General features: G+C 40.8%; 1 long non-coding RNA gene across 1 annotated transcript in view; it reads left to right on the top strand.

The window, feature by feature from the left end:
• Positions 1-13,787: 13,787 nt before the first annotated feature.
• LOC103550633 (uncharacterized) overlaps positions 13,788-26,821 on the top strand; it is a 40,634-nt gene continuing 27,600 nt past the window's right edge. Inside the window, exons 1-2 of the long non-coding RNA XR_544837.2 lie at positions 13,788-13,938; positions 23,852-23,965. This is a non-coding gene — a long non-coding RNA (uncharacterized lncRNA). The remainder of the gene's footprint in view (positions 13,939-23,851; positions 23,966-26,821) is intronic.

Genomic DNA, 26,821 nt, shown 5'->3' with positions numbered 1-26,821 from the left:
CTCGGCCAGGGACGAGAAGACAACATTTCTGCATTGGATAGGAGGTAGGAGGAGGTGCCCTGGCAGTGTATCTCCACCTCCACATCTATGATTCTTGTGGTGGTTTGCGCGTGTTTATGTGGGGATGTGCGTACTGCGTAGGTTTTCTTTCTCCCCAAAGGAAAAAAGGCCTGTCCAAGTTGGAGTTGGAGGGTAGGTTATGCCCAGATTTTAGGGACCAGTCTCAGAGTTGGAGTGTCACTCAAAATTGGGTATAGAAATGCTAGGAAGGCGTGAGGAATGGGCTACAAGGCTTAGGGCTAGGACCATAATTGGGAGCAGGCAAGGCACCAGTACATGGAAGTGAGGCTTTACTCCGGTTACGACTGTTAGGCTCGCGGGTGGGGTGGGGAGCTAATTAGAACTCTTGTTTGCAAGAGGCAGAAACCCCAGCTCAAACTGCCTTAAACTAAAAAGAGGTTCATTGACTCAGATAACTAACAAGTCCGGGGTGGGTCTGACTTAGGCATGGTTGAATCCAGATGCTCCGCTGTCTGTCTCTTCCCTTCCTTTGCTTTTGTTTTCCTGTGAGGCTTGCATCTGCCGTCTACAAGGGGGCCTGATAGGGTCGATCTGGAGCAGAGGTTTGCTGAGTGCATGCGTGGCCGGGCCTCTGGCCGGCACCCCAGGTGGAGTCCCCACAGCCGGCATCTCAGGTGGGCTCCAGTTTGCCCTGACTTGGTCTGTGTCTGGCTTTAAACCAGTCACTGGTGATGGGAGGAGGGAACACACTGACTGATTAGGCCCTCAGGCCAGGCCTGGGCATCAGCAATGCCTGCTTCCATTTCCTCTCTCCATCCTTTCTGTAGGCTCCCTTAGGGGAGGCCCTCTTTTGCTTTTGTATCTCCCATAGAGACTGGTACTAAGGGCATCATTTTTAGTTGGCAAGTGTTTATTCTTTTCCTCTAACCAGAATGGCTCTTCATAAACAAAGACGCTGAAATAACTGAATTGTAGCATCTCCTTTGAAAACTCTGCAACAAAAGATTTGAATGAATGCAGAGTTTGATAGTTGCTTCCAAATAATTTTCATGTGCATAGATATAAGTGGTAAATAGGAATTCTGAATTCATCCTAGTTGCCTAGGAAGATATCATTTCAGCTTTTTTTATGTAATTAAAGAGTAAAATTGAACGAATATTTCCTGCAACAGGAATAATTTTCACAGAAAAGCTTCTTTTTCCATCAGGGGTGTCCACCTTCTATCCCTGGAGCAGAATTAAGGGATGGTTAATTTTTTAATATTCTTTCACCCAGTTTTTAGCTCCTACATAATCTATAGCCAGGAGCTGCCCCCAAGGGTGGCGCAGCCCTGTCTGTCAGCGGTAGGACTGTGCTGCATGGATGGAGGAAGACGGTACTGAGAGTGAACTTGAGCGAGTAGAGGGCCCTTTGCAAGGAGGCTCTTCTCACGTCCAGGGGAGCTGACCTTTCTCAAATGCTGACGTGTTTCAGTGGTTTGGACTGGTGAGGGTGTGGTGGGAAATATCCTGAGAACAATGTGCAGGGGACTATGTTTTTCATAGCAAAAGGAAATGATTCTTTTTCCTCAGAGAATCCTTCCATTTTATATTTGAAATGGCCTTGCGCTGATACGACAGAACCGCAATCTGTCTAGATTCTCTTTTTCTTCCCAGTCTCATTTAACAGAAACTGAAATCTACTCATGTTTGGTGGGAATTAAGTGTATTTGCAGTGTGTTTATCCTACCTGATCACTCCAGTTTTTTAACCCTGTTCTTCCCATGTCATTGTTATAGCATTACCTCCTGAGAGATACTGTGTGTAAGATGCATGATGATTGAAAAAACCCATGAGCCTGGCTCCTCAAATGAAAACAGGCCTGTCTTTACTTTATAGGTCAACCTAGTATTAGAGTGTCTGAGAATCAACAGAGACGACATTGATAAATATAACTCTAGCATGCAGAAGGAACAGATATGAAACATCATTTTACTGTGTATTTGTTTTTCCTTTGTTAAATCTGGTCTTTCCCTGTCAGCTTCTCAGAACTGAGATCAGGTAGCTGTCGGAGGGATGAGAACGAGGACAGTGTGGCACTGCAGTGTAACCAGAACACGTGGGCAGACTTCGATGACTGCTGTTTTATTTATGTTCTGAATTTACGTGATGGCTGCAGATGTAACTGTTTTTCTCACCCATTGTGCCGGATGACATTTGTGGTGGAGAGCATGTGTATGATTAACTCCTTGCAATATTTCATTTTGTGGTTAGATGGAGAAAATCTACTCAAAGGGTATCTTATAATTTTCTATTCAGAAAATCTAATTATCTAAAGAACATCAGAACCACTACTACCAAAAGGACAGGTTAAAAGACGTGACTAGTGACTTCCTGTTGGTTTGACAAATAACCTTACTCTGAGGAGGAGAGAGGTCTGTCTAGGAGAGTGACTGAGTGGATCGCTTTTTCAAACCTTCCGCTTTTCTCCTGTAGCATTTTGTAAGTGCTATCAGACAACACTTTCCACTTGAGGAAATCGTGGCTCAGCGCCTTCAGAATCTCTACAGTAACCACTTGGGTATTCAGATACTCTCTCTAGCTTGGATTTTAAGCAATAAGTGCAATAGGTAGAAAAGGGCAAATGGAACATTTTATAAACTTGAACTTTTAAGAAAAAAATTAGCCTCTCTCGAAGGATTTTTACTGTAATTCTGAATGTTAGATGTATCACGGAGAGTTTTAGTAAGTGTAAAACACTCTTTTGAACCATAGTTTAATTTCCGAATCATTCAGAGACCACGTTTCTCGTACAGGCTGTGACAATGCATCAGTACTTGGCGCTTCAGTGGTCTCCTACCAAATGCTGCTAAGCAATGAAAACTTCGTCGATATTCTTTAGCATTCATCTTGCTTTGTGACTTGTATTCACATGTGGCTTTCTGATGTCAGCCTGATGGATTTCACATAATTGGGGTGCCTGTGCATCTTTCAGAAGGAGGACTTGCTTTCTAGATGTATTAATAATGATTGTCACTCGATTGTGGCCAGAGAGATGAACGTCCACTTCTGAGACTGTCACCCAGTTTAGTTATGGTCCTGGTTGACAGAGTTTGATGTATTTGCAGGCGTGGTTGATCGTACCTTGCAGATCTTAGACGTGGGCATTGGGAAAGGCCTACCATCTCTCCTATTTTTGGGGTTCCTAAAACTCCGCTTTATGATGTTTACTGCTTTGGGTTCAGCATTATCTTCTTTGGCTAATCCTTTTCTAAAGCTATAACCCTTAGTAGGAAGTAGTTTTTCCTAATTGTCTTTGTTCTGTGTTATAGAAATACATATCTTATTATTTTAGGACTCTAAAATGAAGAATGAGTATATAGAAAGAGTTTTGCTGAAGGTGAATTCAAGTTCCTTGAAAGTTTTTGCTAATTATCAACCTTGATGGGTGAAAGAGATCTTTTTCAGAAACTCTTGTTTTCTTATCTTTTCCAATTACTTCTACTTCTGATCAACCAAAACAGTAAACACAAAACCATGATGATCCAAATTTGGCAAAAAATTAAAAAATGAGGCAACTTACAAAGATTGCACTTTAAAACAAACTGATCCCATTTTTTCCCTTTTTTTGCAAGTAAAGCAAAACCTCTGAATTACCTGGGACAGATCAATCGAGCTTTGGGTCAAGTGACAGAAACAGTGACCCAGTGAAAGAGCAGCATTTGTAAAACGAAGGAAAGCATCTACTTATTGGAAGACCTCTGTCTTGTGGAACTGCATAATAGCCCAGTCACTTTATGATAGTAAATCAATTTTCTGGTGGAGAACAGTTAATGAAAATAACGTTAATTAGTGGCTTGACAGATGCCTGTGAATTGAAGTGTGAGGTGCTGAGGGGTAACGATGCTGTTACCCTGGTCTGGAGTGGATGGGGCAGAGTGACACTGTGGGTTCTTGATGGGGCTTCGCGGAGTGGGCAGGGTTCATGAGAGTGGTGATGCCTGGTGGCCAGTGAGTACAGACAAAGTCATGCCTGATGCTGGCTTGTATTGTCTGGACTATCCTGCTGGGTCCTCTAGAAAGATGAGAGGATAATGTGCTCACCTATAAACTAATGCTGTACAGGCTTCATTTGAAATAAGGAGAGATGAGCTATGAAATTGAGTAACAATACAAGTTTATGTAAGAACAACCATAGAATAGTAAATATTAAAAAATATTTCCATTATTAAATAAATGTACCTCCTGTGGACTGGTTCCGGTTTTTTTTTTCATTGATTTGGGATGGATCATGACTTCCTTCTTCCCAGACACCAGAGGGACATGCGCAAGAAGGTTTGCAGTGGTGACCTCTGGACAGAAGCATTATGGGTGATTTTATTGACTTGTTCTTCTCTATTTTCCAAATTTTCTGTTATGAGCATTAATAATTTTGTAGTATGTAAAATAAAAGGCTATAGCAGTAACAGAGTATTTTAATCTCCGGACATGAACATGTCGAATCTAATTCTGCCAGTCAAGGAGGCTGCTTCCTTGCACACACTGGGCTAGTTGGAAGCCGGCGTTACCGTCCTTGTAAATGTGTCAGATCCCTCTCCACTGCTCTAATTGCTTCCCTAAAGGGCTGAAACTGTTAAATTATCAAATGCTTAATTTACTGCAAGGGGTAATTTACTTACCATGTAGGATTATATTAAACAAACATGTCTTATAATTTATATTAGAAACCAGGCCCATTTGTAAAAGACCACCCCCCTGAAACTTTGATTTAGGATTTTAAGACTAATAAACAGAAAGAAAAATTGAGAAAGGGAGAGGGTTTCCATTGTGTTAAGAAATATGACTTTTGGACAAGTAGTTAGCATTGTTAGTTTTTAAAACTCTATTTTAAAAGATTTCTTTTAGGTCACTGTTAACCTAAATGTTTGGGTAGTCTCTGAATTTTTAAAAATGCAGATCAAAGTCTTATTCTTGCTTAGGCAAGATTCTGCCAAGTTTTATATAGGTATGTATACACACACGTATGAGCATGTCTTTTAAATATTTTTTCATAATTTATTCATATCCTGCTTAATTCAGAAAAGGATTTGCTGCGGCTTCCGTCTGCTTCCTACGGAAGGAAATGCAGTTGTTTGGCTGCTTCTAACAAAGCTGCAGTTGGCATGTTTTTATTCTGCACCAGAGCTTTTATTTACTGCTTTTAAGTGTAAGTAGCCAGAAGTAGGACTGGTGGGTCAGAGCATAGCTTCCTGGGCTGCGCTTGTGACTGTGGATGTTCTCATAGCGGAGTCTGAGGGTCTGTTTCTCCCGGGTTCGCCATGTGGCTATTATTGCTCTTCTAAGTTTCTGACAATCTGACCACTGTACAAGGGCATCTTGCTTTTATTTAATTTGCATTTTCTTGACTCGTCATGAGGGAGAGCATCTCCTCTGTGACCATTTATTTTGTTCTTCTGCCACTGGCCTATTCATACGCAGGCTTTGTCCGTTTTTTGATTGATCGTGTTTTCTTCTTATCAATATGTAGGAGCCTTATGTATTTTATGAATAATAACCTTTTATGGGCCATCTGGATTGCATTCTTTTTCAGTGCATATTGTTTGGGTTTTTTAATGGTATCTTCTGCTGAGCCAAACTGCTTAAATTTTGTGTCATCAAATATTTTCCTTTACGGCTTTTAGATTTCCTGTCTAGCTTGGAAAAGTCTCCACTCCCAGTTTACAAAAATATTTTCCTATGTATTTCTTAGATTTTAGATTAATCCATTAATTTTATCTGTAAGCGTTTAATTTATTTGGAATTTTTTTTTAACTGGTATGAGGTGAAAGTCCTTGTTTTTTCCAGATGCATAATCAATTGTGCCAGCACCGCTTATGAATAAATCGCCTTTCCCCGTTTAAATTTAAATACTACCTTTATTCTGCCTCAAGTGCTCATGCATACTAGAAGAGCTAATTAAAACACAAGCCCTGAAATCTATGCTTTGTTCATCGGGTTGACTAATGCACTTTAATGGTAAATGAGAATCGCTTTTTTAACAATGTGCTTGCGTGCCCACAGCTGCACTCTCCCGGCACGACACCAGCACCTTCTTTACTAATTGCCCTTGGAATTCATATGATGTATGTTGTTCATTAGTTCTTATTCCTATGCTTTCTGAGTTGTAGCTGGTCCAGGGAAGGCATTTTTTTTTGCTGTTGGACTGTTGGGCATAGTAGCCCATGCAGCGTTTTAATCATAAATTGTTATTGACACTTTATGAATTGTAAACAACAAAATCCATCATCTAAACACCTTAAGGAAGGGAATTAGTGTATATTTATTGTTCATGTATTTCTTTAATTTAGCCTTATCCAAATTCATCAGATATATTCTACACAATCAATTCACTTTTGACTTAATGCTATTGTATGATATATATCTATGGTGATTCAAGCAAATGAAGTATTGGCAATCGCTCTAGACATAAATGTAACCAAAAGTCATGAGATTTTATATACTGATAAAGGTTTTTAAGTTGCAGAACTCTTATTTAATGAAATATTTTTGATCTCATTTAAGAAGGTAAATTGACTTGAGGTTATTGTCTACATCACTGTAGTAATTGATTTAATGGACTGCTGTCCCACAGATTTATATATCACCCATGTGACTGGCTTGGACCCAGTCCTTAAAGAAATGGTTCTAGAGATTAAGTAGGTATATATAGGATCTTTTTACTTTAACTTAAAAATCTTAATTTTCTCATTTTTATTTAATTTTGAAGATAGCTAATATAAATAAAAGTTAAACCATTTTTGGTTATTTTTATTATCCTTGATAACTCAGGAGTAAATGAGATGAAGAAAATGGCTAAGACTGAAAGTGGACGTAAGTGGGCGTAGCTGGATTCTAGCTGTTCCCCTGGCACGATGTTCGGTGCTGTTTCTGAATAAAGAAGGTGTTTCTTTCCTCCTCATCCTGGTCACGAACCTTTGTGGGCATCATCACTGCTGCTTGTGGATGATCAGCTCTCCTCCTGCTGGACACATCCCAGGATCATTCCTTCCTGTCCCTGTCACATGTGGTGTTGCCAGGTGACTTGCTTTAGCCAATGCGATATGAATGAAAGTGACACGTTTGCTTCTGGGCTAAGCAAGTGAGAGCTGTGTGCAGCGGCCATGGCCCTGCCCTCCTCCATTTGACCAGAGAGGACATAGAGAAGAGCCCCCTGCTGACCTGCCCTGGACAGGGAGGGTGAATGGGAGTGAAACTTTTGTCGTTTGAGGACTTTTGAGATTTGGAGGCTCTTTGCTGTTACAGCGTAGCCTAGCTCGTCCTCCTAGGTACGGTCCTTTTATTAGTGTTAGGAAGCACTGGGAAGCAGGAGGTGTGTATTTAGGTTTCTTTCTAGTTCATTGTGACACATCCCCTCCTACTCTGATCCCCATAGAGGTGAGCACTTCCTTGACCTTACCTGTTTGGCTAGAGTTGATGGGACACCTCCCCCAAAGCTGGGCCAGTCGAATTCTCTTTCGCAGGAATTTAGAGCAGATCCTGAGGGAAGCGCAGTCTTAGGTTTGGATGAATGAAACGACAAGTGACATTGGCCAGGGAGCCGCTCGGTCCTTCTGTGCAGAGATGCAGAGGACAGCCATTGCAAAGTAACTGAATAAAGAACGTGTGCAGAGAGCAGCAGGCCAAGGGACTCTGAGAGAGAGGGAGAAGAAGAGAGTATCTGAGGGGGAGAAGGAGAGTAAAGGAGAGAGAGAGGGAGAGGGAGAGAGAGAAAGAGGAGGGGGTGGGGAGAGAGAGAGAGAGAGGGAGAGAGTGTCTGAGGGGGAGAGGGAGAGAGAGAGGGAGAGAGACTCTGAGGGGGGGAGGGAGAAAAGGAGAGGGAGAGAGAGAGACATTGAGAATGAGCGGGTGGGGAGAGAGAGGGAGAGAAAATCTGAGGGGGAGGTTTCTGCTTCAATTCCTGACTGCTCTTGAGTTTCTGGTCCTCATCCTTCCCAGGATGCTGTGAGGCACATGAGTACTGTGGTAAATCCTCCTCCCCTGTGCCATTTCCCCCTAATGTGGGTCGAAATGGGTTTCTGTTGGTTAAACCCAAAATCCTTGGTTAAGGCAGTATCCATTACAGGTGCTGTAACCCAGCCCTTCTGCCAATATTCCCGGAAAGATTCAAGGCAGCAGTTTCCATTTCCATTTGAAAATCTGCTTTTGCCTCAGAGTGCGGGTGCAGCTCTGCCACAGGGCCGCTGGACAGAACACACTAATAAGTCTCTACTTGTGAAAACAGAACTAAAGGAGTCTCTTAATCATCTGAAATGCGAGGAAGATAGGGTGTGGCCCATGCAATGCAGTGGAAACTGTTGAGTTTTGTGATCTGCCTCAACAATTTCTGAGAAAATCTGAGTCTAAGGCATCAAAAATCACGGAAGATTGTTGTAACACTAATTTTGGAGAGTCCTGTTGCATATAGGTTATCTCGTTAGAGGAAAAGGCATGCATGACATGGATGCCACATCCAACATAGAACCACAGGTGGTGGGCTCCTTTCTGATACAGGGAGAAATTTGGGGGTTAGATGGGAAGGGCATTGCTACCCCTAAGATTAACTTCTACTGAGAAAGGCTAGAGGAATAGAGAAGAGTATGCAGCATCCAAATATTGAAATAAATAATGTCTCCCACGCAATGATGACCCACCTTGAGGACTTCCCAGGGCAGGCAAAAAAGGGAAGGCTTTCCAGCAGGGTGGCACTAAAGCTAAAAGTGTATTTACATGAAGGTCGCTAATTGCCAAATAGTATCTTGGGGCCAGTATTAACAACTACTGATTCAAGGCTTGGAAAATGTCCACAACCTGGGAGAGGGCGGTGGTTGGCTGTGAATGAGGGGGCAGGGTCAGCACTGCCATTACGCTGGGTGTTTAGACTTTTACAAAAAAAGACAACAACAAATAGAGACAAGTCATTGGATTTGGGAAAACTCTCCCTAGATCTTACACTCTTTACGACTGTTCTAACTGAAATAATATATTAGAGTTTAATTAATTAAATTTTCGTTCATCCGTTCATTCAGTAAGTTTTTATTAAGCCTCTACTTTATGCTAGACGCAGTGTAGATCTCGAGATTACAATTCTGTCTTCTTAGGTCTTTTTATCTAATACAAAAGCTATAGAATTACAGTTTGCTAATAAAGAGTTTACTTAAATTTATTCAGACCCTACCCTGTTGCAGCAGGGATTTACAGAGGCTCGGAGATTATTTTAGTTAGCTTCAGATGTGGATTGTATTTGAATTGTTTAGGCTCCGTCGTCAGGAGCGATGCAGACTGCTGTTGTAAGCGTCCAGGCACAGATGCTTGTCGCCTAGTGGTGACGCGCGATGAAAACAGACGCAGGATCCTTAACATTCACTGGCGAGAAGTCTTTGTTCTGACAGTATTTCTCCAGTAACAGATGATGCACCACTAAAGCATCAGGAGTCTATATGATTGGGAGGCATATTTTTAAATCTGCTTTTGAATAGGCGATGCAGGAGCGTGCCACACAGTTCTAGACACACAATGGCATACATACGATAAACACCAACTCTCCCAGTCACCTCGCTCTGCTTCCTCAGGGCACTCACTTTTTTTGGTCTCTTCTTCCTGAGGTAATTGACGCAGTTTACACATAGGTGTGTGTGTGTATTACTCCCTCCAGAAATGATGGCACACTATATGTTGTTTGCACCTAACTCTTTGTTTGTTTGTTTAACATATCTTGGAGACCTTTCCTTAGCTGCACATGTAATGCTATCCCATTTTTTAAAATGATTTCATAATATTTCTTTGTAAGGATAAACTACAATTTATTTACTAGTTACCTATTATTGGTAGACGGTAGGTTGTTTGTCATCTTTTGCCTCTACAAAAAAATGTTTCAGTAAAGATCCCTGTACAAATGTGGAGCTAGAATCAAAGGGTATGTACACTTTCAGTTTTGGCAGGTGTTGCCAAATTGTCCTCCGCATGTGTCCTGGCAGTTACCATCTAACTAGCAATGTGTGAAATTCCCATCTTCCCACAGTGTCTTCAACACTCTGTGTTTTCAGATATTTTGGTGTTTGCCTATCTAATAGGTTAAATGGCATCTCATTATAGTTTTAATTTGCATTTCTTTTATTACAAATGATGTTGAATACCTTTTCATATGTTTAAGATCAATTCATAGTTCTTTTTTAGTGAGGTATCTGTTCATATTCTTTGCTTCTTTTCCTATTGGTTTGTTGACTTTTTTTATTGTTTGGAGGACCTCTTTATTAAAGAAATTAATTCTTTCTCTGGAATATGAGTTGCAAATATTTTTCTCCAATTTGTCATTTTTAAAAACTTTATTTTTTTAACAACTCGGAAATTTTAAATATTGATCAAATTTATTTCTCTTTTCTTTTTATTGCTTCTGGAATTTTAATCATACTTAGAAAGGCCATTCTCATTCTAAGATTAAGAAAAAATTCTCCTAGATTTTCTTCTTATGCTTTTACGGTTTGATGTTTCAGATTTATGTCTTTGATCCATTCAGAATTAACTTTATTAGAAGGTGTGGGTAATGACCCTATGTTCTCATTCTTCCCTCTGGCTGGCTAACCACTGGTCTCACCACACAGCCCTGCGTGAGAGGGTTTTAAAGTAGTGTGAGAAGTTCTATAGCAGTGAGAGCAGGTGCAAAGGCACTCTGGAGGATCCCAGTGAGGAATTCTGACACCCTCCTTTGCCTGGGCTGTTTCTCTCTCCTCTTCCTTCCTGCCCCCACCTGGGCTGCTCTTGATTTTTGTTGCTCTGTCTAATTCCTGGATGTTCCTACGGGGTCTCCTATTCCCAGAGTGAACTGGATTAGCCTTGCTGCTTGCTGTTGGAAGAAAAGAACGAGTTGGTACACGCATGTGTCTATGTGGTGAGGCCTTGACAGAGCTGTAACTAAACTCAAGGTGCGCATGAGGCTGGCTGATTCCTGTTATTTAACATTCAAGCTTCTTGGGCCTTTGAGTAGAGGCTGACTTCTTGGCGAGGTGACGGAGATGCTCTTGGAGATTGAAGACTGCATGTATTTTTCAAATCATTTTGCTGTTGATCTAACATTTATTGTACAATGTTGTTTAGAAGTTGGTATAATATGTACTTAATGAGTATGCTTGTATTTCTATGTGTAAATGTATTGTTTATCAATACAAGGTACTCGTGTTGTGGATTTTTTATTCTTTGCTTAGTCCTTAGACAATAGGGACTCTGAAGTCAGTCTTAAAGCTGACCTTATTTCTCTTGTGGCAGCAACTTTCTTAGGAAGGCATGGATGATTTTTAAAAAAATTACTTGGAATAAAGCTTGGCATAAAGCATGATATCTAGAAAGCTGAAGCTGGCACCAGGCTTAGTTCACTCTTCTTTTCTCTTGGCACACCTCCTCCACCCGCTTCTTGATCCATGTGCAGTCTCTTATCCCCCTGAGATATCCCCCTGCCCCTGAATCTGGAACCTTCAACCCTCCTCACCTTCATAGCTTCTACCCTCCGTCTTATAAACACATTCAAGCCTCTCATCTTTACCAACAAAGAAGTAAACCAATCCCTCTCAGCCTTTCCAATCCCCCTTTGAACTAGTGCTTACTCTCTTATCCTCCTTCTTATTCAAGTTTCTTGAAAGAATAGTCTCCTCTTGCTTTCACTAGCTCATTCCTCAACCTGCTGTTATCAGGCTCACCCGTGTCATACCATTAATATGCCTCTTGTTTGGGTCAACGATGACATCCTCTAGTTGCTACATCCATTGGATATTTTCCAGTCTCTACCCTAATGGAACATTCTCTGCTGGATTTGTTCATTAGGCACTGCTCATTGCATCCTTCTTCCCAATGATGACATGTTCCTCTCTTTCTTTGACTAGTCTTTCTCTCTCAAAGTTGGTTCTTTCTTCCTCTTCCCAATGCTTAAATATCAAGTGGTCCCCAAGGTTCTGGCCTGAACCATTGTTTTTATGGCTTCACATACTCTTTGTGGGTGATATCGTGCACTCTTTGGGTACCAACTGCTGTATAATTGGAAACAACTCCTCTATCTTTATATCCCAGCAGACCTCCACCCTGATCCCTAGATTAAAGAATCCATCCACTTCTTGTGACCCTACAGGTCCTCAAACGCAGATGATGACTGGACTCATTACCTGCCTTCTCCGTTAGCTCCTCCTCCTCCTCTATTCTCCATCTGAGTCAACAGCATCACCCTTCACTCAGTTGCCAAGAAGGACCCCAGACCAGAGGCCTTATTGCCTCTTCTCCTTTCTTCCTCCTTATATCCAAAGGAGCACCAGCTTCCAGCGATTTCACTTTGATCTGTCGTCTTCTCTGCCACAGTTCAGGTCTTCAGCCATTGTCACCTGGAATATTTTTACTTGATCACTTTGATTCTGGTCAGACTCATTTTTTGTAAAGTTCCCAGAGGAATCTTTTAAAAATGCACGTCTTACTAGGCCACTCCTCTTCTGTGGCTCCTTGTTGCTTGTTGGGATAAGGCCAGTCTGTGGGCTGTACCATAAGACCATCTGATCCGCCCTGCCTCCACCTCTACCCATCTCTTGCTTCTCCTTGCCTGATACTTCTTTCGCATTCCACAGTGCATACAGTGGTGTTCCCTGGCCTCTGTTCCTTTGTTCAGGCTGTCCCCTCAGACCATCCCCCTCTATCTTTGCCTGAAGTGATGTTTACTCTCCCCTAGGACAGCTCAGGCATCACCCCCTGGGGAAAGTCTCGCTTTCTGTTTAGGTGGCCTTCATAGGAGATTCAGAATACTCAGCACCTAGCTTTATCATGGCACCTACCCTTTTTTTTCTTCTAAATAATTATTACTTAGGCATCTCTCCCCCTACACTGGGCTAAAGGGCAAAGATAGATACTTTCATTTTGTATCTCCTGTACTGAATTCAGAGCTTAAGACATGTGTTAACTCAGTCAATGCTGGTTGAATTAATCTTGAATGAGTGAATGAATGATTGAAATTCAACAACTGTTGGTATACAGATAAACATGACATTGTTGACTCAGAAAATATCTCAGGAAGAATTTTTTATTAAGCCATATATAAATACAAATTCACATCCTTGCTTATATTTATCAAGAATCTGAGGCAAGAACCTTAGAGAATTCTACATTTTTCTGCCATTCCCTTTTTCCATTGGCCTGAATTTCTTGTTTGCTGGAGACTGTTAAACATACTTATATCCTCTTATTGTGATGCTACTGAAAGATAGATTGAGAGAGGAATATTGGCGAATGTAAGTAGCACATTGATATGGCTTCTTTAAAATTTGCTTTCAAGGCTGTTCTAAGCCATTTTGATAAAAAAGTTAACTATTTTTTTTAAACATCCAGAAGTCATAGGTAGCTTACCCCAGTACCAGGTGACATTACTTGAGGGGAGGGACATAGCAGTTGTGGCACCCTCATTAACTTGTCTGTGGAGCAGTTGTCCTATGGAGTGGCCCCCCTCTTGAATTAGTATGTTACTAGTAGAGTCTCTTAAGAGACCAGACTGCAATAGGAGCACTGCGTGCCCAGTGGTTGATATACGGTCTTCAATCATTGCTCCATATTACCGAGCCTTCATCCACACTCAGTCAGCTAGCACAGTCAGCCGCATTAGGAAATGAAGGCCAGCTTTTGTTCAGCAATGCGTTTGATAAATTCAATCTTCTAAACCTGGAGCTAGGTGATGATATGGCTAGTTTGTGTTCAAATGGAGAATAATTTGTTGTGATTTTTCCTGTGCAGTGTCACTCGTGCTGAATCTCATTACCTGGTGGAGGTGATTGCTCACCAAGATCTCTGGCCTCCATTCTCTCCTGATGAGTCTGCCCACCCTTCCCGCTCTCCATATTTTACCGCAATTTTCAGCTGATATCAGCATGTAGCGTGTCCTGCTGTAAGTAATAAAACATTAGGGAGGATTACGTGATGTCTTAAAATATTAGGGAATAGTTGTAAATCACATAAAATGATTTTCCTTTGTTTGGATTTTCTAATCATGACCTCTCTGTAATGGGAATGTCTAAATATGAGGCATTGGAGTATTAAAGTGGCCCATTGTCTGGAGACTCATCTTCTCATTGGTCTATGAAAGCCTAGAGGGTGCCTTGTCATGCCTGTTCCATAGCCGTCCATTCCTGAAGCCCCGACAGAGGGAGCAGGGTAGAGCTAGTTGATATGGAGCTGTGGTTGGGGCTGACATGCAGTTATAACTGCATGGAGTATTTCCAGGGCATTGAGAAATACAGGGGAAGGAGGATGGCTGAAATGGGATTTAGAGTGGAACCATATGGGAAAATTGTTGCATGTGTTTTCACTCTTAATTATTTCACAGTAATTATTATTAAAAATAAAAATTGCAATATGCTGTGTGATTTTGATATTTAAATCTATTAAAATGAAATTAATAATAGTTAATCCATATTTCCTAGATAACAATAGCATATATACTTTTGTATATTTTGTACAAATATTAGTCCTTTTATTATTATCTTAAACAGTTATTTTTTGCAGATCATAAAGTGTGACTATTCTTTATACTTGGAGGATTTTTTTTCTTTTTTGTTGGGAAAGATTCGCCCTGAACTAACATCTGTTGCCAATCTTCCTCTCTTTTTTTTCTCCCCCCAAAGTCCCAGTACACAGTTGTATATTTTAGTTATTATTCCTTTTATGTGAGCTGCTGCCACAGCATGGCTACTGACAGATGCGTGGTGTGGTTCTGCCTGGGAACTGAACCCGGGCAGCTGAAGTGGAGCATGTCGAACTTTAACCACTAGGCCATCAGGGCTGGCTCTGGAGGGTTTGTTGTTGTTGTTGTTTTGATACCTGTGCTTTAGCAAAGGCTTAAGGAACAATATAATAACTAAATAATCGGTGGATGATGCACTTTCCTAATATGTTAGTTATGTACCAAAATGTGTACTATATTTTCGTAGTTTATTTTTAAATGCATCCAGGAAAGGTTGCCATTTAAAGGAATCCTTAGGGAAGGTTTTGTAAAGCAAATTCTCACCCCCTAACTGAATGTTTATGTGTTGGGTTTGCTTAAAGTGGTTCTATGTAAAATTCCAATAGAGTTTTAGAATCCAACAGAAAGCATTCCTGGAATGTGGATATGTTCTAAGGTGAAGTTATCGGGCTTTAATTCTCACTGAGATTTTCTGGCACATCCACAGTGGGTTTTTCCCTAACAGAAAATAAATCTGAAGTTGAGAGTCTGTTTTGATGAGAGCTTAGGAGGCAGTTTCTCTACTGAGAACACGTTGCCCCCATGGCCTCCAGGCCTGGCAGCAGTCCCTTGGCACACAGCTTGCCTCCGTGCTGCGGGGTTGCACAGGTCCACCTGGATGTGAGCCTCCCCTTGCTGGGCCTCTTGCCTGCATCCAGGGGCAGCGCTTGCAATTGTGGCTGCTCCGAGGTGAAATCTGAACTCATAAAATGTTCAGGATGCTTTTTTTCCAAATTAAAATGATGTTTGACCTGTGTTTTACGTGACCCTGCAGAGAGATGTGAAGGTCAGAAAGCCAAAACCACATCCAGTTTCACTCGAGACAGCCCGTTCCCTGTCCTCCGACTGGTGCTTTCGTTGGTCTCACATGCCTCCTTAAAACGCTTTAACTTCGTGTGCATTTCTGGCTCCAAATCACAACTAAAAGTAAACGAATCTACTGTAAAAAATAAAAAAACAAGGGAGAGGCCGGCCTGGTGGCTAGTGGTTAAGTTCTTGCTCTGCTTCGGTGGCCTGGGTTTGCTGGTTCGGATCCTGGGTGTGGACCTATGTACTGCTTGGCAAGCCATGCTGTGGCAGGCATCCCACATATAAAGTAGAGGAAGATGGGCATGGATGTTAGCTCAGGGCCAGTCTTCCTCAGCAAAAAGAGCAAGATCGGCAGCAGATGTTAGCTCAGGGCTAATCTTCCTCAAAAAAAGAAAAAAAAAAAACCCCAAAGGAGCTCAAACCACAATGTAAACAAAAATGGCTCTCACAAAAATGGCCTGCTGACAGTTCTGTCAGAGTTTGTCACTTTGTATGTGGCTGACTTGACCTCACTTGGTGGAATGTCATCGCATCTACTGCTGGCCCTGTGCCCTCATGTCAGGCCTATGGGGGAGCTGCTTTCTAGATTGGGCAAGGGAGAACTTGCCCCCTCTCTGAGCTCCTTATCCGGTCTTCACGGTGCCCACATTGCAGCATATTGCTAGAGTTTAGAAAAAGGTTGATTTTTGTGTATGATCCTCAGCCCTCTGGAGGTGAGAGAGCCACAGATGTACAGGGGTGTGTGTGCGTGTGTAAACTGATAATGTACAGCTGCCTTAGGATAAGGCAATATGATTTATTTAGTATTACTAAGTAATAGTGCTTACTAACTACTTGTATTAATGTCTCAGTATTCCTTAAGATTATATATATATATATGATTTATGAAACAGCAAAACAAACAGTAAAACACAAAATAGAAATAGATTAAAAAATATAAAACAGTAGAAAAAAAGCACTATGACAAAATAGTGGGCAATTTAAATTGAAAGAAAACAAATACAATTTAAAGGCAGTGTGGTCCCCTTCCAGAGACTGCCCAGTGGCGTGGGGGCGGCGATCTGGGCCCCAGCCCTCAGGGCGAGCACAGCAGACCCTGAGCCTGGATGTCCTCCTGGAGGGGGTCTTTCCCCTCCCATTTCAGGTGGCAGGAGGAAGCTGACCTCATGTTGACAAATGGCAGTTTGTTTAATGAACATGGAGGAATTTTCTCTCTAAAGCAAGAGTTCCTGTTCTGGGTGTGGAGTTCATGTATGAAACTAGGGGTCTCTGACCCTTGAGATTAGGTACAAACTTTTGTAGGTATTTGTGCGTGCATTTGTGGGGATGGGTTTGCGTGTGTGTACATTTTTCTGGGGATAGGTTCTGTCCCTTTTATCAGATTCTCCAAGGGTGTGTGAAGACTCCCATGCTGGTCAGGCAACCATCTCCCAGACCACTTAGGATGTTAGATCATGGGGATCGTAGATGGTATTATTGCTCAGAACTTTGCACCGCGTCTCCCTGTTGGCCGCTTCTGCAGGAGGTTTAGAGTCCCACCCCACTGATGTTGGATTTGGCCATTCAGCTTGCTTTGGCCAAGGAAATGTGAGTGGTGGTGGCACATGCCGCTCCTGAGCCTACAAGCTTGAAGAGCCATTGCATGGTTCCACTGTAAGTTACTCTGTACCTTTGCGATAAGACTGATGTGTCCCAGAGGGGCTGTGCCTATGGCTTGGGCTGGGAATGAAGATGCTGGAGCTGAAGCTGACTCGTGAGCATGTTACACAGTGAGGACTGGAGCATATTCTTGTAAGTCATCGAGATTTGGGGGTTCTTTACTCCTGGCAGCATAATAGCTGAGCTGACTGATCCAACAGACGATGGCCAGACTTAGGTTCAGAATCCAGCAGGCACGATGGAGAGCCCGGGTGTAATGAGCGTCGTGTGGTTTTGTGCATTTAGAAGTGACACATTTTTCCTGTGTATTCTTTGTGGTCCTTCAGGGTTTCCCCTTGGAGTCAGAAATAAGACTTCAGTCCTGTGGGTCAGTCGATTAGGAGTTAGAGAGCCCATTTTGTCATGTTAGAATCCTTCTCTCTGGCAGGAGGGAGCCTCTCCGGACCTGTTTCTTCTGTCTGCCCCATGGCTAGTGTGTGCAGGAAAGAATTACTGATCTGAGGAATGTCTGAGGTCGGGAATGGCTCTCGGAAGCATAACACAAGCCACCTATCGCAGTGGGTATGAACATATTGAATTGTGGGGCACATATCATTTGTGGTGCAAAGTATACTGCAGATTCATTTTCTAAAATGCTGTCTTACTCCAGCCATGACAAGGATGGAGAATAGGTGTTACCACAATAGAGCACAATGAAGGGCCACCAGGAAAGAAAGCAGACTTCAGAGGTGGCTCATAAACAAAGTACTACCTTGGAGAAAATAAAGCAGCCATCCATTACCCACACATAGTGTGTAGAAATCAGGGCAAGCACTTCATCCCCTCCTGACGGCTAGAGGTCAGAACTCCCACAAGGGAAACCCTGCAAAGCCCGTGCTTTAGTCAGAACGGGCTGCCCCTGACTCAGAGAGCGCTTGTGTCTTTGGGGAGATTTCGTTTATTCCATGCACCAGATTCTTAACTATTGCCACCATGAAGCAGTTTCAGCTGTTAATAATTTTATTGTTTAAAAAAAATCTGTGCTAACTTAATTATCCCTACCGACTGAAAATGGAGCAGATTGATGGCCAGCTCATGAAAGATCTGCCCTGGAGCCTTTTACTCAATGGAAAATGATTCCAGGAAACCGTGTTGTACAGTTATTGATACCCTCACTGGATGATTTCTCCCTAATCTAGCACATCTAAGAAAATGTTCAACTTCTTTTCATCACAGATTGTAAGACTTTATTTCATTCACTTTATGGCGTTTGTTCATTTATTTAACAGCTATTTATTGATTGCCTGGTCATTGCCAGGGCCTGTTCTTGGAGCTGGAGCTGGGCAGCCTGTCCGCAGAGGGCTCACGCTCTGGTGGGAGAAGACAGACGTTAAGTACCAACAAGAAAATAAGTAACTGTGTAATATGTCCCATGGTGATCAACATTGAAAATAAGAAAGCAGAGTAAGGGGAGATGGAGAGCTGGAGACGTGGGATGCTGCTTCTGGAGTGCGGCCAGGGCAGTGCTCCCGCCCGGGCGTTCAGGGCCGTGAGTGCAGTGAGGGCATGGCCGTGGGAGTGGCTGGGGGAAGGGCGGGAGCTGGGTTTATGTCTCCTTTTACTCAGATATATTCCTGAGAAGTGGTATGTAAATTGAGTTTTAAGCCTATTATGGAAACTTCTTATAACTTGTTTTTCCCTAAAAATCTCTCTAAAATGAGGACCCCATCGGTAAAATGAACAATTATGCTTTAAAAGTGTCTGCATTGTGAGTGCAAGCGTCCACATATTGAACTTACTTTAAGCAGGTTACGAACATTTAGGGTAAAATGTTACAGGTGAATGAGGACAAGAACAGTTGGAATGAGTAAAAAGTCTTGGATGTAGAATTTTTTAAAAAGTTATTATTTTAAACTATGTATAATAATCAAATCAGCAGTGTTGTCTGCTGGCGGCTCTTACGTTCCTCTTTGAATTAATAACCAGAACGCTTTATTATTAGCATATGAAAATCACAAGTGCTTTCAAAATATCTTATAGCCCTTAAAAAGTGATTTCTGTAGTCAAGTCAGCGTTGTCTTTGTCCTTTTATGTGCACTGAGGATGTGCAGGAAATACGTGTTTTCAGAATGAATGCAGGCGTAACTCAGGCCTGGGGCAGCTGATCACAGTTTTCGAATAAACGTGTTTAAGCCTCCGAGAAGGTCCTCTGCCCTTGACGTTCACCCCTCCTGCATTCAGCGATTGTTTTGAAAAACAAAACAAAACAAAAGTGTTAACAGAAGACAGTGAATTACCAAACTTGTCATCACTCCATTTTAAAAGCAACTCTTATGTATAAACTTTGACTTTATAACACAAATTGCATGATCTGGTGGTCGAGGTTCAACCTCAGGGGATCTCCGCTTTGATTGCCGTTGCTGTTTCAGAACGGGAAGGTGCCTGTTAATTTGGAGAAGAGCACACCTGTTGTGAAGGTGGGCCGTCAGTATCAAGAAGAGGGTCCCTCCTGCCCGTCACTCCTTGCATCCCCCCTTCAGTAGGTACAGGACATGTCAGATGCTGAAGAGCGGAATCAGGCCCATCCTTTTCGGACGAGTGTCAGGACATTTTAGGGTAATGCTTGTGTGACACCATCCCCACCTCCCCCTATGGAAGAACACTCAGTGAATCATCCACATTGTTCCCTCTGCTGTCCCAAGTTTACTGATTACAGCTGTCTTTCTTAGGTTCCCTGAGATGAGGTTTCCATGTATTTTTTCTGTCGAGTTAAATAGCGTAGCTGTTACTTTCAATATGTGAAAACATTTGTCTCCTCACGGCACAATGGTATTTTATGAGCAAGCACTTCATTCTTAGTTTATGAGTGTACATTGTCTTAAAAATTGTTCAAACTTGGCTTATTTCTCTTTTCTAAGAAATCTGTTTTCTATTTTCTGTGTGTTTTGTCCCCTAAAGAGTCTTTTTGTTCATATCTGGGACTTGAAATAGGGCCTAACAGTATTAGAAAGCCAGTGGATCCTCTCTCGAGCCCCAGACACAGCCCAAGTGTTTGAGAGTGAGGGTCAGCTTGCTTCCTGGGTCCAGCAAACGTCGACCTCTCTGTCTGTCTGTCTATCTGTCTATTTATATCTGTCTGTCTGTCTCTGTCTACCTGTTTGTCTGTCTGTCTACGCCCCGCCTTTGCAGCTCTCTGGATGATACTGTAAACTGGGCTTTCTTCTTGCACTTCTGACGCTGTACCTGCTGTCCTGGTTTCCTAGGGCTGCTGGAACAAGTTCTCACACACTCGGCGGCTTAAACCGAGAGATGGATTCTCTCGTGGTCCTGGAGGTAGAAGTCAGAAGTCGAGGCGTCAGCAGGGCCATGCTCAATGACAGTCTCTGGCGAAGGATCTTTCCTTGCCTCTTCTCGCTCCTGGTGCTTTTCCAGCAGTCCTTAGGGTTTCTGGGTTGTAGACACGTGGCTCCAGTCTCTGCTTCTGCCATCATGTGGCATTCTCCCTGTGTGTCTCTGTTTTCACACATTGTTCTTGTCTCTGTGTCTCTGTCCAAATTTCCCTCTTCTTATAAGGACACCAGTCATTGGATTAGGGCTCCCCCTAACCCAGGATGACCTCGTCTTAACTTGAGGACATCTACAAAGACCCTATTTCCAGATAAGGTCCCATTGAGGTTGCCAGTGGGCATGACTTTTGGGGGATGCTATTCAACCCAGTAGGGCTATTTCACCCGCAGCTTATACATGGCCAAATATAGTCAATTCTAGTCTAAGGCTTTCTTTTGGTAAATGTTTCAAATACATGCATAATTTTCTTCTTTTGTAAACTTTCTAATGAGATTTAACATACATGCAGAAAAGTCCATAAATTCTAAGTGAATGAATTTTTACAGATTAAACTACTGTGAAGCCATGTAAGTACCACTCAGATTAAGAAATAGAACATTGCCAGAAACCCAGAAGCCTTTGTCATGTCTTTTCCTGTTCATTGTTCCCCTAGAGTAAACTCTATTATGACTTTTATCACCATAGATTAGTTTTGCTTGTATTTGAATTGTTTTTTAAAGATTTTGTTTTTCCTTTTTCTCCCTAAAGCCCCCCAGTACATAGTTGTGTATTTTTAATTGTGGGTCCTTCTAGTTGTGACACATGGGATGCCACCTCAGCATGGCCTGATGAGTGCTGCCATGTCCATGCGCAGGATCCGAGCAGGCGAAACCCTGGGTCCCTGCAGCAGAGCACGCGAACTTAACCACTCGTCCACAGGGTTGGCCCCTTGTATTTGAATTTGTTATGTATTCACATTCTTTTGTGTTTGGCTTTTTTGCCCAACTTTTTGGGCAAAAACAGTGAGTTTCATTCAAGTCATGGTGCGTATAGTTGTTCATTTTCTTTGCTGCATAGTATTCCATTCTGTGAATATGCTGCAACTGTTTTTCCGTGCTGCTGCTGCTGCTGGACATTTGAATTACTTCCAGTTTTTTGAAATTGTGAATAACACTTTGTGAATTTTTGTGCATGTCTTTGGATGCACATGTATTTGTGTCTGTGTTAGACACATGCTTAAGAGTAGAATTATTAGGTATGGAGTATATGTTTATTTAGCATTAGCTAAATTAGTTGCTCCACATCTTTGCCAATACTCGAAGTTTTAAAAATCTTTTAGCCTTTTTGGTAAGTGTATAGTAAGATCTTATTGTATTTTTAATTTGCATTTCCCTAATGACTGACAATGTTGAACACCTTTTAATATGTTAATTTGCCATTCAGATGTCATCTTTTGTGTAGCGTCTTTTTTTTTTTTTTTTAAAGATTGGCACCAGAGCTAACAACTGTTGCCAATCTTCCCTTTTTTATTCCCCTGCTTTTTCTCCTCCAATGCCCCCAGTACATAGTTGTGTATTTTTCATTGTGGGTCCTTCTAGTTGTGGCTTGTGAGACGCCGCCTCAACATGGCTTGATGAGCAGTGCCATGTCCTCACCCAGGATCCCAACTGGCGAAACCCTGGGCCACCGAAGCAGAGTGCACAAACTTAACCACTCGGCCACGGGGCCGGCCCCTGCGTAGTGTCTTTTTAAGTCTTTTGTCCTTCATTTTATTGGATTTAGCTATCTTTTTATTATTGCTTTATAACAGTATTTTACATATTCAGGATATGAATTCTTGTCAGATATATGTAGTTCAAAAATCTCCTAAGCTAATTTGTTTTCTCTCTCTTAATGGTGTCTTTTGATGAATATAAATTTTTTTTTTGAGGAAGATTAGCCCTGAGCTAACTGCTGCCAATCCTCCTCTTTTTGCTGAGGAAGACTGGCTCTGAGCTAACATCTGTGCCCATCTTCCTCTGCTTTATATGTGGGACGCCTACCACAGCATGGCTTTTGCCAAGCAGTGCCATGTCCACACCCGGGATCCGAATCAGTGAACCCTGGGCCGCCGAGAAGCAGAACGTTGAACTTAACCACTGCAGCACCGGGCTGGCCCCTAAATTCTTAATTTTAATCAAGTCTGTTTGTCTGTCTTTCCCTTTATGGTGAGAGCTTTTTATGTCTTGTTGAAGAAATCTCTGTTTGCTCCAAGGTCATAGAGATATTATCAGATGTTATCTTCTGGAGATTTATTTTTACCTTTTACATTTAGGCCTGTGATCCATTTAGAACTGATTTATATGTCCATATGAAATATAAGTCACAGTTGTTTTTTCCCATATGGATGTCTGATTGATCCAGCACCATTTATTGAAAAGATCATGCTTTCTCACTCTTATTGAAAATAAGGTGATTGTATATGTGTAGATCAGGTACTGGACTTTCTAGTCTGTTCTTTGTTTAACTTTGTGCCAATACTATTTTGTTTTTATTACTATAGCTTTATAATAAATCTTGATATCTAGTAGTATAAAACCTCTAAGTTTGCTATTCTTTTTAAAGACTGTCTTGGCTATTCTTGGCTTTTTGCATTTCAATGAAAATTTTTGAAACAGCTTGTGAATTTCTAATGAAAATACCTACTAGGAGTTTGATTTGGAGTTATTGACCGTACAGATTAATTTGAAGAGAATTGAGGTCTTTATAATATTGAGTTTTCTAATCAATGAAAATGATATATTCCCCTATTTCATGGGTTAGCAACCTTTTTCTGTAGAGTCAGATAGTAAATATTTTAGGCTTTCTGGGCTACTCCTTGTCACGTATTCTGATTCTTCTTCCTGTTTGTTTCACAACCTTTTAAACTTGTGAAACCTCTTCATTCACGGGTCGCACAGAGACGGCTGCAGGCTGCGGTTTGCCGCTCTCCGCTCTATCTTTTGGGTTTTCTTCAACGTGTCTTAATAGTGCCTTATAGTTGTCTGTGTAGAGTCCTTGCCTGTCTTTCATTATATTTAGTTTTATCTATTTGGTGATTTTTGTACTATTGTAAGGAAAAGTTTTTAACAATTTATTTTTCCAATTGCTTGTTGCTTGTGTATAGAAATAAGATAGATTTTTGTACATTTACTTTTTGTTCGGTGATCTTACTAAATTTATTTATTTATTGTAATAGTTGATCTGAGATTCTGTTGGAGCTTCTACAAATAAATAATGTCATGTGCTAACTGTAGGGTTCTTTGTCTTGCTTTCCAAACTTCAGAACATTTGTTCGCTTTCTCATCGTACTGCACTGGCTGGGACTTCCAGAACACGGCTGAGCAGAAGTGATGACTGTGAACATCTTTTCCTTTCAAGAAGGCATTTCAATGTTACAGTTAAGTAAAATACTAGCTATAGGATTTTTGTAGCTACTTTTTACCAGATTAAACATGGTCCCTTCTGTTTCTAGTTTGTTGAGTTATTTTTAAATCATTAATCAGCATTGAATTTTATCAAATGCTTTTTCTGCATCTATTAAGATGATATGATTTTTCTCCTTTATTAGTTAAAGTGGTAAAGTGTAATTTTTAAATTATATTTTAGTTTCAAATGTTAAACTAACCTTGCATTGTGGGGATAAACTCCGTTGATAATTGTGTATTATCCTTTAATACCTCTTTTACTGTTGTTTTACTGGTGTGTATTTTCATGACAGAGCTTGGCCTGTAGTTTTCCCCTTTTTGAAATGTCCCCATGTTTTGATATAGAGGTTATGCTAACCTTTTTTCTATTCTCTTTTTCTATTCTCTGAAACAATTCGTGTAGTGAGTGAAGCTGTCTTGGTCCCTCGAGTCCCCCTAGCTGCCCACTGAGTACCAGTGAGTGGTCCCAGTCAGTGTTGCATAGAGCAGAAGAATTGTCTCAGTTTTGCCTGAATTCATGACCCACAAAAACATGAAATAGAATTAAATGGTTATTGTTTTAATCCACTAAGTTTTAGGGTACTAAGTATGTAGTAGTATCATTGTAGTTTTTAATTTGAATTTTTAAAATAGAATAATAATTTTAAGAAACTTTTCATGTACTTCTCTGCCATGCATGTATCTTCCTTGGTGAAGTGTCTTTTGAAATCTTGGGTCCACTGATTTCATTGGCTCTTTAGTTATTATTGAGTTTTGAGCATTCTTTATATATTCTAGATACAAGTCCTTTATCAGATATATGTTTTGCAGATATTTTCTCCCAGTTTGTGACTTACCTCTTAATTTCCTTAACAGTGTATTACAAAGAGCAAAAGTTTTTCATTTTGATGAAGTCCAATTTATAAATCTTTTCTTTCATGGTTTTTCCTTTTGTGTCTTATCTAAGAGATATTTGCCTAACCAAAGGTTGCAAATATTTTCCCTTGTTTTCTTCTACATGTTTTATAGTTTAATTCTTAACACTATGGTTATGATCCATTTTGTGTTAACTTTTGTTGATGGTGTAAAATAAGGTTTGAGGTTTATATCTTCCATATGGATATCCAGTTGTTGTGGTACCTTTTGTTGAAAATTATCTTTTCTCCTTTGAATTACCTTGGTAGCTTTGTTGGAAGTGAATTGACTGTATATGTGTATATCTATGCTTGGACTTTCTACTCTGTTCCATTGACCGATATGTCAATCCTTATTAATATCACATTGTCCAAATAACTGTAGTCTTATAGTAAACTTTGCAAACAGGCTATGTGCATCCTTCAACTTTGTTTTTCCTTTTAGAAATTGTATGTTCTCTCTTTCATATGAATTTTAGAATCAGCTTGTCAATTAAAAAAATCCTGCTGATCTTTTGCTATGGATCGTATTGAATCTATAGATCAACTTGGAGATATTTGAGATCTTAACAATATTGAATCTTCTGACCCATGAACACGGCATATCTCTCTATTTATTTAAGTCATAATTGATTCTCTCAGAAATGTTTTGTAGTTTTCAGTATAATGGATCATGCACAGATTTTGTTAAATGTATTTCTGAGTATTCGTGTTTCTTGATGCTATTGTAAATTATATTCTTTTAAAATTACAATTTTCAGTTGTTCATTGATATTATTAGAAAAACATTTGACTTTTGTATACTGACCTTGAATCCTGTAACATTGCTAAACTCACTTACTAGTTCTAGTAGCTTTTTTGTAGATTCCTTGTGATTTTCCAGATAATTTTTACTTTCAGCAGTCACACATATTTTTAAGAACTTAAAGGATAAATACAGTCTCTTATATGTGTCCACATACTTATCATTTGTGCTGCTCTTTCATTCTTGAAGTTCAATACTTTCCTTTGGCATTATTTTTTTTATCCTGAAAAAATTTCTTAAGACTTCTTCTTTTTTTTCCTTTTTGAGGAAGACTAACCCTGAGTTAACATCTGCTGCCAATCCTCCTCTTTTTGCTGACAAGACTGGCCCTGAGCTAACATCTGTGCCCACCCTCCTCTATTTTATATGTGGGACGTGTACCACAGCATGGCTTGATAAGTGGTGTGTAGGTCTGCCCCCAGGATCTGAACCGGCGAACCCCTGGCCCGCCGAAGTGGAGCATGCTAACTTAACCGCTACACCACCAGGCCGGCCCCAAGATATCTTTTTCAGCAAGAGTGTTGGCAACAAAGTTTTAGTTTTCTTTCATCTCAGAATGATCTTATTTTGCTTTTGTTCTTAAAGGATATTTCTGATAGAATTTTGGGTTAAAAATTATTTTCTTTCAGCTCCTTAAAGATGTTGTTTCATTCTCTTCTGGCTTTTATGGCTTCTGATGAAAGATCTGTAGTCATTCAAATCGTTGTTGCTTCATATTTGATGTGTCACTTTTTCTCTGGCTGCAGTTTGATTATGAGGTATCTGGGCATGATTTCTCAAGATTATACTGTTTGAGGTTCTCTGAGTTTCTTGAATCTGTAAATTAATATCTTTCCCCAAAACTGGAAGCCTGTTCATTTTTGTTTTTAAGTCTTTTTTTCTCTGTATGCTTTATGTTGGATAGTTTCTATTGCTATGTCTCTGTTATTTTCACTATGTCACTAATATTTTCTTCTGCAGTGTCTCGTTGGCTGACAGTCCTATCCAATGCATTTTCATTTCAGATATTGTACAGGCACACATCGTTTCATTGTGCTCCACGTTATTGTGCTTCACAGATATTGCATTTTTTACAAGACCCTGTACCAGCAAAAAGATTATGACTTGCTGAAGGCTCATCTGATGGTTAC

This window comes from Equus przewalskii, chromosome 18, assembly GCF_037783145.1.
Source record: "Equus przewalskii isolate Varuska chromosome 18, EquPr2, whole genome shotgun sequence".
NCBI classification, from domain to species: domain Eukaryota; kingdom Metazoa; phylum Chordata; class Mammalia; order Perissodactyla; family Equidae; genus Equus; species Equus przewalskii.
The sequence above is the reverse complement of the archived record's forward strand: the minus strand, read 5'-3'. Positions and strand labels throughout refer to the sequence as shown.